The sequence below is a fragment of the Nycticebus coucang genome, chromosome 13 (genome assembly GCF_027406575.1).
Source record: "Nycticebus coucang isolate mNycCou1 chromosome 13, mNycCou1.pri, whole genome shotgun sequence".
Classification (NCBI taxonomy): domain Eukaryota; kingdom Metazoa; phylum Chordata; class Mammalia; order Primates; family Lorisidae; genus Nycticebus; species Nycticebus coucang.
Window position 1 is genome coordinate 26,806,017 of NC_069792.1, and position 20,495 is coordinate 26,826,511.

The window sequence follows — 20,495 nt, forward strand, 5'->3', positions numbered from 1 at the left end:
GAGAAAAGACTCCAGGCATCTCTGGCTGGTGGGATCTTCCTATAATCATCCCTTTGAGGATACAGGGAGTCAACAAGGGACTTCTGGACCCCAAGAGGAGAACAAAAACAGTGGAAAACTGGCAAGTGGTTGCATGTGTTCAATCAACCCAATCCTGCCAGCAGCCATTAGTACAAGCAGCAGTGAGACTGCAAACAGGAAAGGCCTTACCTGTGAACTGTTTCAGTGTTTTTGGACTTGGAACTCAGTTGAACTGCCTTGGGAGAGCTTGAGCAGGAGTGAGGAGAACTCTGGGCATTATCTAGGGCCCCAGACTGAGCCACTGAGCCAGAAGGAGCTAATAGTGTTCGGCTGAGGGCTGCAGGGAGCCATTGTGAGAGAACTGCCTGACAAGCTCCGCCCTCAGGGTCACAGAGCAATGATCAGGTGGGAGCTAGTAACCTGGTGACTGAACAGCCTAACTGCGGGAACTGAGCTGCCTTACAGCCTTAAAAAGCAGGGGCAGAGTGAGACAGGTTTGGAAACACTGGAGCCTTGGGCTGTTGCCCTGGGTAGAGTTCCATGGCATCACAGCTCATAGCAACCTCAAACTCCTGGGCTTGGTGCCGCCCGGACCTCCATAAGAGCTGCACCGCAAACCCCAACCTGCGACCCACGCCTGCCAGGCCTAGGTATGCCCTGACCAGGAACTGTGGGAGCCACACAACCCTGCATGCTCCCTCCTGTACCTTCCCTGCCTCCATACTGGCCAGCTTGTCTGGCCAGAGACTCTGGTAGCCACGTGCCCTCTGGAGTCCTCCCTGCCTCTGTGCTGAGCCCTTTACCTGGCCAGAGACTGCTAGAGCCTTGGGCTTTCTGTGCCAAAGTGACTGGGCGCCAGGCAACCCAGAACCATGCAAACCACCTCCCACCCTGCTACTGGATCTGGGTGTGTCACACTCTGAAGCTGCTTCCACAACCAGAACTCCCTGGCTGGGGCAGCCCCAGAGAAACTACACAGGGTCACTCCCTACAAAGATCCAGCAACAATAGAGTGATCTCGCTGGGGTCTAATCTTGGAGAGAAACCTCCCCAGCTCTGAGGACGGCCAGAGGCAACAGTGAAAAACAATCATGAGGTGAAATCAACAGAAAAACTCTGGCAATATGAATAATCAGAGTAGATCAACTCCCCCAAGGATCAATGGGGCAGACACAGCACAAGATTCCATGCACAAACAAATAGCTGAGATGTAAGAAATCGAATTCAGAATCTGGATAGCAAATAAGATCAAATCAGAATTCCAAGCAGTAACCCAAAAGATATCTCAAGAATCCAACGAATTATAAAGGAACACTCAATATATATCTAAAAATCAGTTGTTATTGGTAATATATCAACTTTCAGGCCTATGAAAACCAAAGCTTTGCACAAACATATACATAATTCATTATACATTATATACGTATTGCATAAGATTTAATTTTATTTCCTTCATTTCAACAAAACCATTGATTATGTATTTATAATTAAGATCTTCACCCACTTTATTTTCTATTTACAGTGTTTTAAATCACACTGTAACTAGAATCACTAAAAATAAATATAATTGTAATAGCATAGTGAATTAAAAAAATTTTTATTGAAATGTGAGTCAAGTTTTTCAAAGTTATTTCATCTGAAAATATTCAAAATTATTCAAAATTACTCAAAACAGATAACTACACATTTTTCAAATTATAATTAATGAATATATAAGATATCAACTTAGATCAACATTTAAATTAAGCTAAATTTTTAATTGTTTTTGAAAATATTGTTATATTTTAGTAAATATTTTTAATTTTAGCATAAAATGTTCTAATTATCCATGTAAAGAATTTGTATCAACTTCATGTCTGATAAATGTGCTAAAATATAATTTTTGTAAATAAGTTTAAGAATGTTATGAATCCTTTAGTACTGCAAATAGCTTCTAGTCTCTTGGTAAACTATTATAAATTCCGTGCTAAATTATGACAACTTGTACAACTATAATTTGGATCAGTGACGGAAGCAGGGCTACCTGGAACTCCTAGGAAATGATACTTTGCTATTATGCAAGACTGCATTGCAAGCAGGTGAAGTGACAAAATAAAGGTTTGACATGTTAAAAAAAAAAAAAAAAAGAATCCAACGAATTCAAAGACCAAATGACCAAAGATTTTGACACACTGAGACAAGAAGTTGCAGCCCTCAAAGATCTGAGAAACACAGTAGAATCCCTTAGTAACAGAATGGAGCAAGCAGAATAAAGGATTTCCGACATTGGAGACAAAGCTTTCAAACGCTCCCAAACTCTCAAAGAGGAAGAGAAATGGAGGGCAAAAACAGATCACTCTCTCAGAGAGCTCTGGGATAATTAGAAGAAAACCAATATTCGTCTTATAGGGATCCCCAAAAGCAACAAAGTGGCTTCACAAGGCACAGAGTTTCTTCTCCATGAGATTATGAAGGAGAACTTTCCAGACATGCCAAGAGATTCTGAAATTCAGATAGCAGGCAGTTTTAGGACTGCAGCACAACCCACATAAGACATCCCCCAGACACATCATAATCAATTTCACTAAAGTTAATATGAAGGAGAAAATTCTGAAAGCAGCCAGACAAAAGAAAACCATCACCTACAAAGGGAAGAATATTAGAATAACTGCAGATCTCTGCTGAAACCTTTCAACCTAGAAGAAGATGGTCATTGACTTTTAATTTTTTAAAACAAAATAACTTTCAACCTAGGATCCTGTACCAGCTAAACTGAATTTCATTTATGACAGAGAAATTAAATACTTCAATGACATTCACATGTTGAAGAAATTTGCCATTACTAAACCAGCTCTCCAGGATATTCTCAGACCTATCCTCCATAAAGACCAGCATAATCCTCCACCACAAAAGTAAACACACCCAGAAAATTTTGATCAAATTCCAACTTCCACTGTCGCAAAAGGATTAAAAATGTCCACCGGACTCTCAAAAGGCTTATCGATAGTCTCAATTAATGTGAATAATTTAAATTGTCCTCTAAAGAGGCACAGGTTGGCTGACTGGATACAAAAACTCAAGCCAGATATCTGCTGCATACAAGAATTGCATCTTACATTAAAGGACAAATTTAGACTCAAGGTGAAGGGATGGTCATCTATACTCCAGGCAAACAGAAAGCAGAAAAAAGCAGGCATTGCAATCCTATTTGCAGACACCATAGGCTTTAAACCATCCAAATTAGGGAGGATAAGGATGTACACTTCATATCTGTTGAAGGTAATACTCAATATTATGAGATTTCAATTATTAATATTTATGCACCCAACCAGAACACACCTCAATTTATAAGAGAAACTAACAGAAATGAGCACCTTGATTTCCTCCAGTTCCATAGTAGTTGGAGATTTTAACACCCCTTTAGCAGTGCTGGATAGATAATCCAAAAAAAAACTAAGCAAAGAAATTTCAGATTTAAACTTAACCATTCAACATCTGGACTTAACAGACATCTACAGAACATTTCATCCCAAAAAAACTGAATACACTTTCTTCTCACCAGCCCACGGAAAATACTCCAAAATCGAACACATCCTAAGCCACACATCTAATCTCAGCAAATTAAAAAAAATAGAAATTATTCCTTGCATCTTTTCAGACCATCATGGAATAAAAGTTGAACTCAATAACAACAGGAACCTGCATACTCATACCAAAACATGGAAGCTAAACAACCTTATGCTGAAGGATAGACGGGTTATAGAGGTGATTAAGAAGGATATCACCAAATTTTTGGAACAAAACAACAATCAAGACACAAGTTATCAGAACCTCTGGGATACTGCTAAGGCAGTCCTAAAAGGGAAATTTATAGCACTGAAAACCTTTCACAAGAAAATAGAAAGAGAGGAAGTTAATAAATAATGGGACATCTCAAGCAACTGGAGAAGGAAGAACACTCTAACCCCAAACCCAGCAGAAGAAAAGAAATAAACAAAATCAGAGCAGAATTAAATGAAATTGAAAACAAAAGAATTATACAACAGATCAATAAATCCAAAAGTTGATTTTTTGAAAAGATCAATAAAATAGATCAACCTTTGGCCAACCTAACAAAGAATAAAAGGGTAAAATCTCTAATTTCATCAATCAGAAATGGTAATGATGAAATAACAACAGACCCCTCAGAAATTCAAAAAATCCTTAATGAATACTACAAGAAACTCTACTCTCAGAAATATGAAAATCTGAAAGAAATCGACCAATGCCTGAAAGTACGCCACCTACCAAGACTTAGCCAGAATGAAGTGGAAATGTTGAATAGGCCTATATCAAGTTCTGAAATTGCATCATCTATACAAAATCTCCCTAAAAAGAAAAGCCCAGGACCAGATGACTTTATGTCAGAATTCTACCAAACCTTTAAAGAAAAACTAGTCCCTATATTACTGAACCTCTTCCAAAATACAGAAAAAGAAGGAATATTACCCAACACATTTTATGAAGCAAACATCACCTTTATCCCCAAACCAGGAAAAGACCAAACAAGAAAAGAAAATTATAGACCAATATCACTAATGAATATTGATGCTAAAAAACTCAATAAGATCCTAACAAACAGAATCCAACAACACATCAAAAAAATTATATACCATGACCAAGTGGGATTTATCCCAGGGTCTCAAGGCTGATTCAGTATATTTAAATCTATAAATGTAATTCAGCACATAAACAAATTAAAAAATAAGGACCATATGATTCTTTCAATTGATGCAGAAAAAGGTTTTGATAATATCCAGCATCTCTTCATGATCAGAACACTTAAGAAAATTGGTATAGAAGGGACATTTCTTAAACTAATAGCAGCCATCTACAGCAAACGCACAGCCAATATCATATTGAATGGAGTAAACTTAAAATCATTAGATTGGAACCAGGCAAGGGTGCCCATTGTCTCCATTGCTCTTTAACATTGTAATGGAAGTTTTAGCCATTGCAATTAAGGAAGAAAAGGCGATCAAGGGTATCCACATAGGGTCATAAGAGATCAAACTTTCACTCTTCGCAGATGATATGATCATATATCTGGAGAACACTAGGGATCCTACTACAAAACTTTTAGAAGTGATCAAGGAATACAACAATGTCTCAGGCTACTAAATCAACACCCATAAATCTGTAGCCTTTATATATACCAACAATAGCCAAGCCGAAAAAATAGTCAAGGATTCTATTCCTTTCATAGTAGTGCCAAAGAAGATGAAATATTTGGGAGTATACCTAACAAAGAATGTGAAAGATCTCTACAAAGAGAACTATGAAACTTTATGAAAAGAAATAGCTGAAGATGTTAACAAATGGAAAAACACCATGCTCATGGCTTGGAAGAATCAACATTATTAAAATGTCTATACTACACAAAGCAATACATAATTTTAATGCAATTCCTATTAAAGCTCCATTGTCATATTTTAAAGACCTTGAAAAAATAATACTTCGTTTTGTATGGAATCAGAAAAAAACTCGAATAGCTAAAAAATTACTCAGCAATAAAAACAAAGCAGGAGGAATCTACCAGACCTGAGACTGTGCTATAAATCAATAGTGATCAAATAAAAACAAAGCAGGAGGAATCTACCAGACCTGAGACTGTACTATAAATCGATAGTGATCAAAATGCATGGTATTGGCACAAAAACAGAGAAGTAGATGTCTGGAACAGAATAGAGAAACAAGAGATGAATCCAGTTATTTGATCTTTGACAAGCTAATTAAAAACATTCAGTGGGGAAAAGATTCCCTATTTAACAAGTGGTGCTGGGTGAACTGGCTGGCAGCCTGTAGAAGACTGAAACTGGACCCACACCTTTCACCATTAACTAAGATAGACTCCCACTGGATTAAAGATTTAAACTGAAACTATGAAAAGATTTAAGACATGAAACTATGAAAATACTTGAAGAAAGTGCAGGGAAAACTCTTGAAGGAATTGGCCTGGGTGAATATTTTATGAGGAGGACTTCCCAGGCAATTGAAGCAGTATCGAAAATACACTACTGGAACTTGATCAAACAGCACAGCCAAGAACATAGTAAGTAAAGCAAGCAAACAGCCCTCAGAATAGGAGAAAATATTTGCTGGTTATACCTCCAATAAAGGTCTAATAACCAGAATTCACAGAGAACTCAAACTAGCAAGAAAAGAACATGTGATCCCATCTCAGGTTGGGCAAGGGACTTGAAGAGAAACTTCTCTAAAGAAGACAAACACACGATCTACAAACACATGAAAAAAAGCTCATCATCCTTAATCATCAGAGAAATGCAAATCAAAACTACTTTGAGATATCACCTAACCCCAGTAAGAGTAGCCCACATAACAAAATCCCAAAACCAGAGACGTTGGCGTGGATATGGAAAAAAGGGCACACTTCTACACTGCTGGTGGGAACGCACACTGATACTTTCCTTCTGGAGGAATGTTTGGAGAATACTTAGAGACCTAAAAATAGACCTGCCATTCGATCCTATAATTCCTTTACTAGGTTTATACCCAGAAGACCAAAAATCACAATATAACAAAGACATCTGTACCAGAATGCTTATTGCAGCCCAATTCATAATTGCTAAGTCATGGAAGAAGCCGAGGTGCCCATTGACCCATGAATGGACTAGCAAATTGTGGTACATGTATACCCTGGAATATTATGCAGCCTTAAAGAAAGATGGAGACTTTACCTGTTTCATGTTTACATGGATGGAGCTGGAACATATTCTTCTTAGCAAAGTATCTCAGGAATGGAAGAAAAAGTATCCAATGTACTCAGCCCTAACTATGAAGCTAAATTGTGGCTTTCACATGAAGGCTATAGCCCAACTATGGCACAATACTTTGGGGAAGGGGCCATAGAAGGGAAAGGGAAGGGGAAGGTTAGGGTGGAGGGAATGTGATGGGTGGGGCTACACCTACAGCGCATCTTGGAATGGGTACAGGCGAAACTTACTAAAGGCAGAACACAAATTTCTACATATAGTAATTAGGAAAATACCATGAAGGCTGTGCTGAAGTTTGATGGGAATGTTTCAAATTGTATATGAAACCAGCACATTGTACCCCTTGATTGCAGTAATGTACACAGCTATGATTTAACAATAAAAAAAAAAAGAAAAGAACGGGGTCACCCTTAAGTTTTTAGAACTATTTAAGTCAGTCAATAACACATGCTTCACGTGTTTACAATCCACATTCTTTCTTCCATGTTACAAGATTGAGAGCTCTTGACAGTCAATAAGAGCGTGCAAAGTTGTTTTGTAGAGGAAAATTTGGTCTCTAAATATGCCTGCAACCCACAACCATGACAAATTGAGTTGGCCATTTGTTCAGATCAGAATATGAAGTCAGACTTGAGAGTTATTAAGGAATGACAGCTCTGTCCCATCACATCTGATGGCTGAAGTTATTAAGGTCACTTGATAAAGACTGCCTTAACTAAATGTAGAATACAAATGTCTTAACACAATAACTAAGAAAATTTCATGAAGGCTATGTTAACTTGTTTGATGAAAATATTTCAAATTGTATATAAAACCACCACATTGTACCCCACAATTGCATTAATGTACACAGCTATGATTTAATAAAAAAAGAGAGAGAGAGAGAGAGAAAGTATTTATGGACTAAAATATTAAAAACCATTACCCTTTAAGATACAGTTCAAATTCTTTAGGATAAATATAAAGCACTTAATGACCTTTCTCATTTTCTTCTCCTCAATTGCCCTTTAATTTTTTTATAATCCAGCCATGCCCAGAATTTATCATAAAGTCTAGAATCATAGAATTTTTGATAGCTACCATTTCCACTTCAAATAGAATTAAAATATTATTTTGTTCTCACAAATTACCTTTTGTATAGTTCCATTTATTCTTTCAGCTAACATTAATAAATATATCATTTATGTTTCATGGTAAGTTTTAGGAGTCTAAAAACACTCATTAGTTTTAACTTGTGACATTACTATAATTATTTGTTAAAGATACTTTGCTTTAGTAGAGTATTTCTCTTGGAGCCAAGTGATTCAAATTCATTATTTAAGTAAGTAGATGATAGGAAGGAAGGATGAAAGGAATCAAGAGAAGAAAGGAAAGAAAGAAAAAGGAAAAAGAGAAAGAAAAGAAAAGGAAGAAAAGAAAGAAGGGAGGGACGGAGGGAGGGAGGAAGAAAAGGAGAAAGGGAAAAAGGTGAAATGAAAGAGGCAGGGAGGGAGAGAGGGCAGTAAGAAAGGATGAAGTAAAAAGAAAAATAGAATAGTAGGTGATGCATTTCCACTGAAAAATCTATTAGTTAGGAATAATACAAATTGTTGGGACTGCATTTACCACTTATAAAAGATTATAAGATACAATTTTAAAATATTTTTTAAAAGCGATGATTCATAAAATCTAAAATTGTTATAAGGAAAATTTTATTGGGAACCACCACATTTCTTTTTTTTTTTTCTTATATATAATAATAAGAAAAGAAAGCTATCCAATAAGATGAAAGAAAGCTATCCAATAAGATGGGCAGGCACTAATCAAGATTATTGATTGGAACTGACAATTCCTTATTAATAAAAAGTTTAATTTGCTTTTCCCAAATACTTCTAACCATTGAGTTTATAGAGGTGTATATAGGATGCAGATACTGGCTTATAATTCGAAATGGACTGAGTTCATGCTGGAGTGGTATTCAGGGGTGTTTTTGCTGATTAGACTCGTGCCTTCTTGCTAGGGCCCTCAAACAGATACCAAGAATGTGGATATAGTAGGAAACACTAGAAGGAAAATTTGTAGTTTGATCCACATAATACCTAACAGTAGGTGAGTCCCTTTGCTTTGTAATCCCTACAATATGTGTTCCATGTAACACATAAAATAAAATAATTCCTATACCATGTTAAACCATTGTGAGGAATATAGTAAAAGCCAGATTGTTAAATAAGAGCAAATAATAATACCTGAAATAATTTACCAAGACTACTTACAAAATAACTTGCTAAATCCATGCAAAGGCATTGGAAGTTTCATTTAGTGGAATGGTTGTAGAGAATATTCCTTGTCCACCTCAGTGTGTTTAATCTCCTTCTTCTCATTGCACCAAGGTCTGGCCTCATTATATTTATGCGATTCCTGGTGAATTGAAAAGAAGTTGCATGGGTACCTTGCCATTATTAATCACCGCCTCTATTGTCAAAAGCTATTTGCAGGTATTTTATCTCATTCTATCTAAAAATTATTCTGATGTATTTATGGTTTGCTCTTCTTTTGTACTACAATTTGATACATGAAAATGGTGCTCTACAAATCAGAGAGTAGTGAAAGTAATAATTTGTCCACACAAATTAGACTCTGATGTACTACTATTCTCTAACGTCTCTGATGTTCGTCTTTGCATCACCAACCACTGTGGATTTTTTTTAGATGTGCAAAGAAAATTGTAGCTATTTAAAATAACCCAGAGAGGGAGAACCATAGGCAATATCCTAACTACCTTAGCCCTTTACATTTCAGCAGCCTCGTTGCCAAGGAAACCACTTGGGACTTTAGGGAAATTTGTAGATATTTAAAATGGATTGTGCCTGTACATAGATAGACACTTGCACAATTCACATGGCAGAATAAAAAGCATCTGCCCAACAATATTAAGCCTAGAATTGCAAGGACTGAGGATGGGAAATAAGAAAATGCAATGGTTTATTCACTTATATGCCAGCACGTGTGGTGTACATATATAGTATTTCAGATTATTATTAGGCTAACCTATTTTTTTTTTTAAGCAGAAACTATCTGGAATAACAAACAGGATATATAAACCTAAAAACCTTCCATTTTCATTTGTATCTGTGATTTGTAATTTTAACAATGCATCATCATTTTGACAATTAATTCCCAAGGTGTGTATTTTAGTTTTTAAAACCAAAACAGGAAAGTACATGACTTCCTTGCTGAGGCTCTGCTGGAAATTGACTGAATTCTATTTGAGTGAAGACATGAATCTTTACTTACAGCACTGTAAGTAAAATGCAGATATTAGTAGAGAATGGAGAAGGGATGATATATCAAAACACTTGAACGAATTTTTCAGTTTCCTTGCATTTGTGCTTGCCTTCTTATTTTTATCCCTTAACAAATTTCTGCTGAAGATGGGCTATTCCTAGTGAAAAGAGTTGACTGCAGAATAAAAAGCAGATATACAAATTGACTTCCAAATACTATTTTTACATGTCCTCATGGTTAATTTCTGAAGCTATACTCAGAGTCTTGTTCTCCCAAGATGGGTAGATTGACTTTTCTGTACACTGCACTCTCTGTCACATGTGAGATTCAGCTTCAGCATGAGTGTTTAAGGAACTTCACGGTCCCCATCAATTTACCTTCATGGACTCAAGAAGATCTGTGCAAAAGGTGTGCAAAGCAGCAAGACTCTTCCCCTGACAATGTATGTGTTTGTTTTAACAAAAATTTAACTGATAGATGGTGACATGGAGCGCCAACCTTCCTTCCATAGTTCCTGAGTGTGAATAAAGAAAATCTGTGGAGTCAGAAGTTAAAGATGGTGCAGTGGTTAATTCTGATGTGCCAACTTGACTGAGGCAAATAGTACCCAGGAACTGGGTTAAGCACCGCCCTTCCAGGTATGCCTTAGGCTGTTTCTGAAGGATATTACCATCTGAATTGGTAGACTGAGAAAGCAGATTGCCCTCCCCAATGTGAGTGGGCACTGTGTATTTAGCTGAAGGCCTGAATAGAACAAAACGCTAAGGGAGAATTCACTTCCTCTACCCGACTGTCTTCATGTTAGGACACTGATGTTCTCCTATATTTAGGTTCACACTCAGACTGGAACTTATACCAGTTCTCCTGGGACTCCAGTTTACTGACATCAGATCTTAGGACTTCTCAGCCTCTGTAGCTACATGAGCCAATTTTTTATAACAAATATCTTTACACATATATGTGCGTATCTGTATATTTATAATATGTGTATGACATTATATATTGTGTATGTGTATATCTAATTATTTATATATGTATACATATATCCTATATTTCTCTGGGGAACCCAGACTAATTCATATATGTAACTCAAGAATATATAGTTTCGGTATCTCAATAATTCTACTTATAAAGTATTATGATTTTAATTACACAGATTCATGGACATGTGCTTACAATAAAATATAAACATTTATATAATCATAAATTTACATACTGGCTGAAGAATCAAAATGAGCCCAGGTGGCCAACTTTTCATCCCAAACTCCTTTTTGCCTTATTAAAATGATAGCAAAATTCGAGAATCCATGCTTCAGTACCCAAAGTTAAAGAAAGGTATAATTGATTGAAAAATAGCACAGAGGAATTTCAGCTAGATGTTTTCCAGATAAAGTTCAATTGAAAATTAAAAACACCAGTAACAAAAACAAACAAAGTAATTGTTTACCTTGGAATTTCTTTGTCCAGTGACAATGGTAACATTATAGGTAGAAGGTAATTTCATGAGGAAATCTAAGAACCCATGCAAGTAAAAGTGGGCAAGAACTGCTGATTTCCCCCCTCTTTGACATGATGGCAGGCCTGCTACCAGTCACAATGGCCACCAACACCAACTGGACCATAAGAACAAAAGGTTAATATGCTTACTTGATGTTGAAGAAATATTAGTTATTGATAATCATCTTACCATTCAAGGGTGAGGGGAGAGGAAGAAATCGTAACATGTAGCCTATTAAAAAAGTGCACACAGTACAATGAGGTGAGCATAGCACCTCAAAATCACAGTTAAAAACTTACTTTAAACAATTTTTTAAACCCACAGAATAAAGAAGTAGAATTTAGAAAGTGTCTGCTTTGTCTTGCAGTAAAAAGAAAAAGAATTGAACACCATGAAACAAGAGATGAAAGATGAGAGGATAAGACAACAGACTGAGATATAAAATGGAGCTAGCTGGGAGCCAGACAGAGGGCAAAGGGAGCTGAATGAGATAAGGGAAAATGAAAGCAAACGAAAGATACAATAACTAATTTTAACACTGCTTTGAGAGCAGTGAAGGATTCATACTGTAAAAGCTGAATCAGTGATGTGAAAGCTGAACTTTTGAGCTTCTTAATATTTTTGTTATTAAGCTAAAATGAATTTCTCATAGTTATCTTAATTTAAAAAATCACAACTATAAGAGTTTCCAGAAAAGGGGGACCATGAGAATGATGGAAGAAATTGATATATTTTAAAAGAAACAAATAAATAAAAAATAACCACCTCGTTAAAACAATGGGAAAGTATAATCTATGTAGTTGAAAAAAACATAAGTGCTACAATAGAGCAAGCAAGGAAGAAAAAAAGAATATAAAATATATGAACAAGGAAGAGCCAAAAAAGAGAAAGGGGAAACAGATATATAGAAACATAAGAAAGAAATACCTATGCTAATATTTTGAAGAGTTTACTGAAATATATATTGATTGCTCTAGGAAAATATAAACTAACAAAAATAATTGCCCTGAAGTTCAATGCTTAAAAAAAAAAAAGAATAATAATGAAGGATATTGAATAACTGATATTCCTTATTTCTGAAGGAATGTTTTCAGATTCATTTGGTACTATATTTTCCTCCACATTCACAAGAAACAAATGATTGTTTCCTGGAAATGGTTCAGGGAATAGAGAAAGACAAAAAAAAAAACTGTTTATTTTTTTCTAGAAGATAATGATTTAGCAAAAACTTACAGAAAAACTAAAGATAGAACACATTGAGAATATGCTTAATGAAACACTGGCAAAAAAACACAAAACAGATATTACTAATAAAGTTATAAAAATATAACAAAGGATGGTCTAGTCTTGTGTGATTATAAGAAACCAATGTTAGAAAACTATTAATATATAGTCATTCTCACAGGTGCTGAAAAGAATCTTCAGTATTCATTCCTGATAAAAATGGCATTAGCTATCAGAAAAACAGAACCTCCCTTAAGACTATAAAAAAATTACACAAACCCTTAATAGTGCAATGATGTCAGTTCTCTCCAAAATGATCAACAGATTTATTTCAATTTGGTCAAAATCCCAGCAGGGGTGTGTGTGTGTGTGTGTGTGTGTGTGTGTGTGTGTGTGTAAATTAACAAGCTGATTCCAAGATGCATATGAACAAACCAAGAATATAGCCAAGCCAATATAAAAAGATGTTTATGGATTTTTCATTCATGTATAACATACAGATTTATAATATAAAATGAACAAGTGTCATCTACTTTAGAAATGGAAGAAGGGATCAGAATTAGGGTAAAAGCATAAGATATCATTAAATGCAACACAGACATTTTAAGAAACAACTAAATGGATATCTGAAAAAAGTCATAATAATTAAAATTTTAAAAATTAGAAAACGGACTAGACTCAATTTAGCAGATTGTGGCAGTCAGTTTTATGTGTGGAATTGGCAAAGCTATAGTCTTCAATTATTCAATGGAGTACCAATTAGGTGGTGTCGTAAAGGCAATTTGTAGATGCCATTAAAGTTTATAATCAGGTGACACAAAGTAAGGGAGATTTTTCCAGATAACCTGAGTGAGTCACATGGAAGTTTTTAAGAGCAGAACTGCGTTTTACCTAAAGAAAAAGAAATACTGCTTATAGAACAGCAGCTTCCACTCATGCCCAGAGTTCCAGGCTCCCCTTCCCGACAGCCTGCCCTATGTATCTGAACTTGCCAGCCCCCATGTCTCATAAGCCAGCTCTCTGCAATCAATCTCTTAGTATATATCTCCTTGTTCTGTTACTCTGGTGATGCCGCGTGACTGATAGATGATTCACGAATTGAGGAAGGATCTGAAAGTCCACAAATACAAGACAATAGAAACTTTGAAAAAAAATTAGATAAGAAATATGAAAGATGGAAAATGAGCAGCCAATATAAATTTTTATTATGTTCAGAAGAAACAATAAAGGGAATAGGGAGAGGAAATACAGAAAGAAATATTGCCTATATTTTTTTCCAGATTCGGTAAAAGTTACTGTGATGGTTAATTGTATGTGTCAACTTGGCTTGGCTGTGGTACTTAATATTTAAGTCAGTGTGCTCAGAGTAAAGTTAGATTCTCTCCATCAGGCGAGCAAGCCTCGTCCAATCAGTTGAAAGTCATAAGAAAAAAGGCTGAGGATGTCTTAAAAAAAGAGGACTTTGGCTTCCAGACAGCATTTGAACTCTAGCTGCAATATCACGCATTCCTTGGGTCTCCTGCCTATCAGCTTTCCCTACAGGTTTTGAGCTTATCGGCCCCCACAGTTGTCTGAGCCAATTGCTTAAAATAAATCTCTTTCCACCCTTACACATCTTACTAATAAAGATATTAACAATTAGGTTAAAGAAGCTAAATATTCCAAGATAAAATGATATTCACATTTTCATGAAAACTATAAATCTCCAATGAGAAAAAATAACATTTTAAAAATAGTCAGAAAAAAATGACCAATGATTAAAGTGATGGTTGATTTCTTAAAGCAATAAATGTAAGTATAAATAAATAAGTAGAATTTTTAAATAAATATTAAAGACAAAAAATGTCTTGCAAGTTCCATATGATAGCAGTAAATATAGTACTGTGCATTTTAAAAATTTATGTTCTAAGGAAAAAAAGCTATTATCCGAGGAAAAAAAACAATAAATTAATTACTGTCAGACTTTCACTAAAGGAAAATCTAATATATATAATTCCCAAAAATACAAGGAAAATAGTTCTGGAAGGGAATCTATTAAGTGTTAGGAGAAATGGTGAGAAAAATAATTATAAACTTCCCGGTAAACTGCAAATGTATGGCTGATTAAATAACAATGATACCTTATTTGTAATCTTAAAAATTATGACAGAACAGAGAATCTTGGCTACCTTATCAAATAAATCTGATATATTTAATAAGTTTAAAAACATTTTTCAGGAACAGAGTAAAGATGATGCTAAAATTATATCACTTTAAATATGTATGCTAAAATTTGTAAGAAGAAAGTGGACTAATGCATGTAGATTTATAACCAGTGAGAAGAAAACACAGAAGGAAGAAGGGAAGGATGGAAAGAGAGATGGAGAGAGGGGAAGTTGAAAAAAAGCACAAAACAAGATGATGGAAATGAATGTAGTAATCCCCATCTACCTAAAGGACAAAAGCTTTAATTGAAAGGTTTAAAAGTGAAGCTGAGCAACGTACTCTGTGTAAGAAACGTATTTAAAAAACTAGGGCTCAGAAAGATCAACATTAAAAGTCTGGGCATAATTAAGAGATCAAACTACATAGTAATTTTGGAGTTCTCCAAAGAAACAGAACCAATAGGATATGTAAAGATATATAGAAAAGAGATCTATGAAGCTATGGAGACCAAGAAATCCTGCAATCTGCCATCTGCAGGCTAGAGGCCCAGAAGGCCCAGCATGTATTTCCAGTCGGAGTATGAAGCCCCAAGAACTGGGTGTCAATGGTGTAAGTCGCAGTCTAAGTCTAAAGGCCTGAGAATCAGAAGTACTGATGTTTTAAGGCAAAAGATGGATGCCCCAGTCTAGCCAACAGTAAATTCATCCTTCCTGCACATTTTTGTTTTATTTGGCCCTCAAAGGACTGGATGATGTCCACCCACATTGACAAGGACAGACCTTTTATAGTGTCTACTAATTCAAATGCTCATCTCTTCCAAAAAGACTCTCACAGATGCATTCAGACATAATGTCATACCAGCTTGCTGAGCATTTCTTGGGTTAGTCCAGTCAAGTTGAGAAATAAAATTAACCCTCACAGGTAGCCCAGGGCAGAAATGTTATACCCAGGGAAGGGCTAACTTAAAAGCCAAAAGGGACACCTCAAGGCTGGATGTCTGACCTTATTTAATAAGGAGTAATTCCAGGCCCATGGATGGCATGAGTTCATTGTTCCTTGTTCATTGGATAAACAGAGAAAAATCCTTCAGGAGCAGCGGGTGCTGTGGGCTGTGCCTGCAGAGGGAGGATGAGTGTGGGGTGCCCATCCTCTGGGAGCACAGAGCATATGTCAGGAGCAACACAGGAGGAAACCTCTGAATTGAAAGGAAGCCAAAGCCAGTGGATGTTAAGTGTCTTACTATTTTATTTATTCCTGAACACTGCTGAAGCACAAACCTTCAGACATGATCAGGGAAGCAAGTGTCCTCGCCCTCATGGGGCCAACAATTTAATGTTAGACCTGTATGAAGGTAACAGTGTATTACTCTCCAGAAACAATACCTAATACTATAGACAATAATTCAGTTGTCTCTTAGCTTTTCTCTCATCTAGTTTAAACACACAATTTCTTTAGTTTACTGAAATAGTAAGTAGAACAACTCTTAGGCCGTTTGATATGGAAAGACACTTTTAAAATAGCTTCCTTTATAGCCTTTTTCTCCTAAGCTATCACTTCAGCCTTCAAGTTCTGTTTAGGAGCCATTTATGAACAGAAAGGAACATATTCCAGAAGTGTCCTTGTTAACCAGAATGTCACATGGGGTAGAACAAAAAGCCTTCTTAAAAATCAATGTTATATCTTTTATACCCCTTTGCCTAGGTCACCTGTCTGTGGGATATGTTATTTACGAAGAGATGTGTTGTAATCTAGAAAGTCACTAGATTGATTGCTGTTTATTCTTTGGTCTTCACAGTTTTTCCACAGTGAATTACTCTGATTCGCAGAATCAACTTTTCTTCTTTAAAAGATAAACTGGAACATTGTTCTCTTCCCTAATTCTTCCACAAATCATCAAAAGAGCGTATTTTTATTATGTCTCATTTTCTAAGTAATTTTTTCAATTAAAACTCAGTTTATATCTCTGACTTTTTCCACTTCACTGATCCTTTTTTGGCATATTTGATTCAGAATGCCACCTATTTTTTTCTGAAGCACATATGGTAATAAAAGTAGCAACTAGACATTGGTTTCCTAAATGCTAAATGCCAAGAACTGTACTATATGAATCACATATATTAAAAGTAATCTTCTTGACATTTTTATCAAGATACTCTTAGGCCCATTTTATAAATGAAGAAATTGATGTTCATAAAGGCTAAGAAGCATGCAACAGAGCTACAATTAATTTCACATATTCCCTCTTCAAAGTCGGTTCATTAGTTTAACATTAGTCTAACAAGCTCAATTTTTCTTCACACTTTTTTCTGCTTTCACTTAAAAATATGAGGAATGATCAGAATTTTTGCCATGCCTCCTGCTTGATTGTATATGGATAGCATGCTTAATGTCATTATTCTTAAGCTCAAAATTCTTAAAATATTTTTTAGAATCCCTTTACCTATTTTATTTTGAATATGCTACAGAGAACTAAATTGTGTCAAGGGATATTGTCCAGTGTTTTGTCAGCACTTTGGAGACAGATCTTAAGTCAACGTGATTCATGGGAAGGTTCTGACCTTGTCTCTCACCCCACCTTCTTGACTGATCTGGCTGAGTCATGGGCATTGCTTCTGAGACTCAGTTTCACCATCTGTTAACAGGAGGAAGTGGACTTCAGAACTTGAAGTTTGTTTCAACTCTAGGATTTTTTTGTTGCTTTGTACTTTTCTCATCTAGAAGAGTAAGTTATCTTTACTATAGTCATGAAAGATGACTTAGGTGGGTTTGAGCAAGTCCATGCAAACCATTGCATTTGTAGGTATATGTAGATGCAGTCAAGTGGAGAGGAAACAAACAACTCATAGCAGCACAGAAGGTGTGTGTGGATCTTTGCCTCACACAGCATGGGGGTGAGAAGAGAAGGTGCAGTTTTTATTTGATCAGTTCAGTCTAGAGCACAGCTATTGGTACACTCTCATTACTCTACTTAAAATTCTCTTATGTTTTTGTCCAAAATTGACCTGTTCTATTTCATATATGAAAGCGTCACATTAAAAGAATATGAGGTAGCAAATATCTTTACTGAAATGCTGTTGGCAGCTGAAATCACTGACAACTTCCTGGCTGTGATTCATAATCTATATTGGTGCCTTTGAGACAGCGGGCTATTGATTTTTCTCTGTCTATAATCCAAGACCATATACAGAGCTTGTTAGACATCTGTGGGAATATAAACTGAGTTTTGATACAAGTTAGGAAGGTTCTCTTAGCAGGGCACTTAGTTTTGGTCTTAGAAAAAAGTCTTTACACAACTGGTGAACAATTTAATATAAGCTACATCACAGGCTTTGGAATAGAGAATACCATGCTTTTTGTGTTGGATTTGAGTTTCTTTTTTTCCCAGAGTTTAAACATAATAACTTTTTTCAGAGTTAGTAGGCTGCCTATTAAATTATGATTGAGGCTTTTTCTCTTTATTATATATAAGAATACTTTCTATTTGATGAAACTAAGTCAATTTAAGTTGCTTTAGGGAGATAAATGGAGGGCATAAACTTCAATGAAACTGTTAAAAGTCTTACTGTATTAACTACTGAGCTTTTTATAATAAATGAATGGGTCTTAAACACATCACAACTATTCTAAGAACTGAAAAATGTACCTATGTCTAAACCATTGTGTAAATGTCTGATCAAAAATACAAAATTTTTAGTAGACATTTCAGAGACCAAAAGGAAAAAGCATAAGTTTTACCCAAAGCTAGTTTCTTAAAAAACAGAGTAAGTAATGTTTATCTAACCTGATGCTTTAAAGAACTATGTATCACTAAGTTGTATGCACATTTCAGTATAAAGCAGAAAACAAAGAATATTCACAAATGACTTACTGCTGTTCCAAAATGTAAATCTAGACAAAATTATCTAAGTAAAATGATCTCTTTGGATTTTTTGTATAATACTTTTATTCTATTTTTATCAAATATTTTATCATACTAAAAATAAGAGACTATAGATAATACATTATGCACTAAGAACTCTTTAAAATGCTTCACCTGGATTACTCATTTAATCTTCATAATACTTCTGAAATGATTATTCATATGGGGACACTGAGACACAAATATGTCAAATATCTTGCTCAAGGTCACACAGCTAGTAAAGGTTGGAGTCAAGAAACAAACCCAGGAGGATGAATCAGGGTATTATACTCTTAAACCCTGCTTGTCTAACTTTCCTTAGAGTATTTTAAGCAAACTAAGGGCAAGAATTTTTATTGAGTCACCTTTGTATCACCTGCAGCATTTAACATATTACCTTGTACGACGATTCTCAGTAAATACTTATTAATATAAATTGAATCATAGAGAAAACATGTAAGGAAAATAAAATTAACTTAGACAAAGAATAATCAATGTTTAGTCCTTTGTGCCCTGAGATGCACAACTGAGCATAGTACTCAGATGCAGCCAAATATCCCGTCTCAAATTGTCTGGTTCTTTCAAACCGGTTAGATTCTGATTTGTTTTAAGTTTAAATAATAAAAATAATAAACATTTTGTTTCAAACATTTAAAAAATATTAGTACAATAGTAAATAATTTTTTCAAACTGGATAGCCATTCTTCATTCTATCCCATCTGACAGGCTGAGAATCACTTAATTTCTATGTATGTCTCTCATTTGTAAACTTACTTAGTTTTACAAAAGTAAATCTTCAGAAGTCTGTTAAATTACCCATTGAAGAATACTAATATGTAAAACACCACAATGCCCAACAACCATTTTAAATTCATAAATTAGGAATTCACTAACAAAGAGGCTAGCAAAAAGCTGTGATTCATTAAAGAGCTAAGCAGAGAAAGCAGACTTTCATTCAAAAAGATAATTCTCATAGTAATAAAGAGGGAACATGGGGGAAATAATAGCAACAACCAAAATTGCACAGCAGTAGAAAGAAAACGCTTCCAATTAAAAGGCAATCTCTGAAAATCATTCACCACAGGAACCAAAAAATAATAATAATTTCAGAAAACTATTTTAACCTCTCTTCATGATTTAAGAAAACTCAGTGAAATAGAAGTGGAAAGACATAATAAGAGAATGGGTAGAGATGAAAGATTACTTGATAACAAGAAGAGAAAAAAGTGTGAGGTTAAAAAATACTTTTTGTGATTTGTGAAACTAAAAAGGTAGAAGCAGAATTAAAATATGAACCTGAAGCTATGAAGAGTGAAATATATATGAAAAGGTATATTATGGTAATAAAAACAATCTTGTACACAACCACACTGAAATAAATTTGAAAAACCTAATTAAAATATCTAGAAACATAAAATTTCAAAAGTGATTAAAAGAATAAATACCATGTAGGAGCATAAATAAACTAAATTGCAACAAAGAAATAAAGATACCAGGTTAAGATAGTTTTTGTGAGTGTTACAAATTGTTAAAGAATAAATAATCCCCGCTTCGTGAAATGTTACAGAAAACAGAACAATACTAACAAAAATATTAGCTAACCTAATCTCCTAGATTGGGGGAAAAGAAATCCATAATAAAATAGAACTTAGCCCAGACATAGAAAAATAGTTAAACACCACAATATTTATTG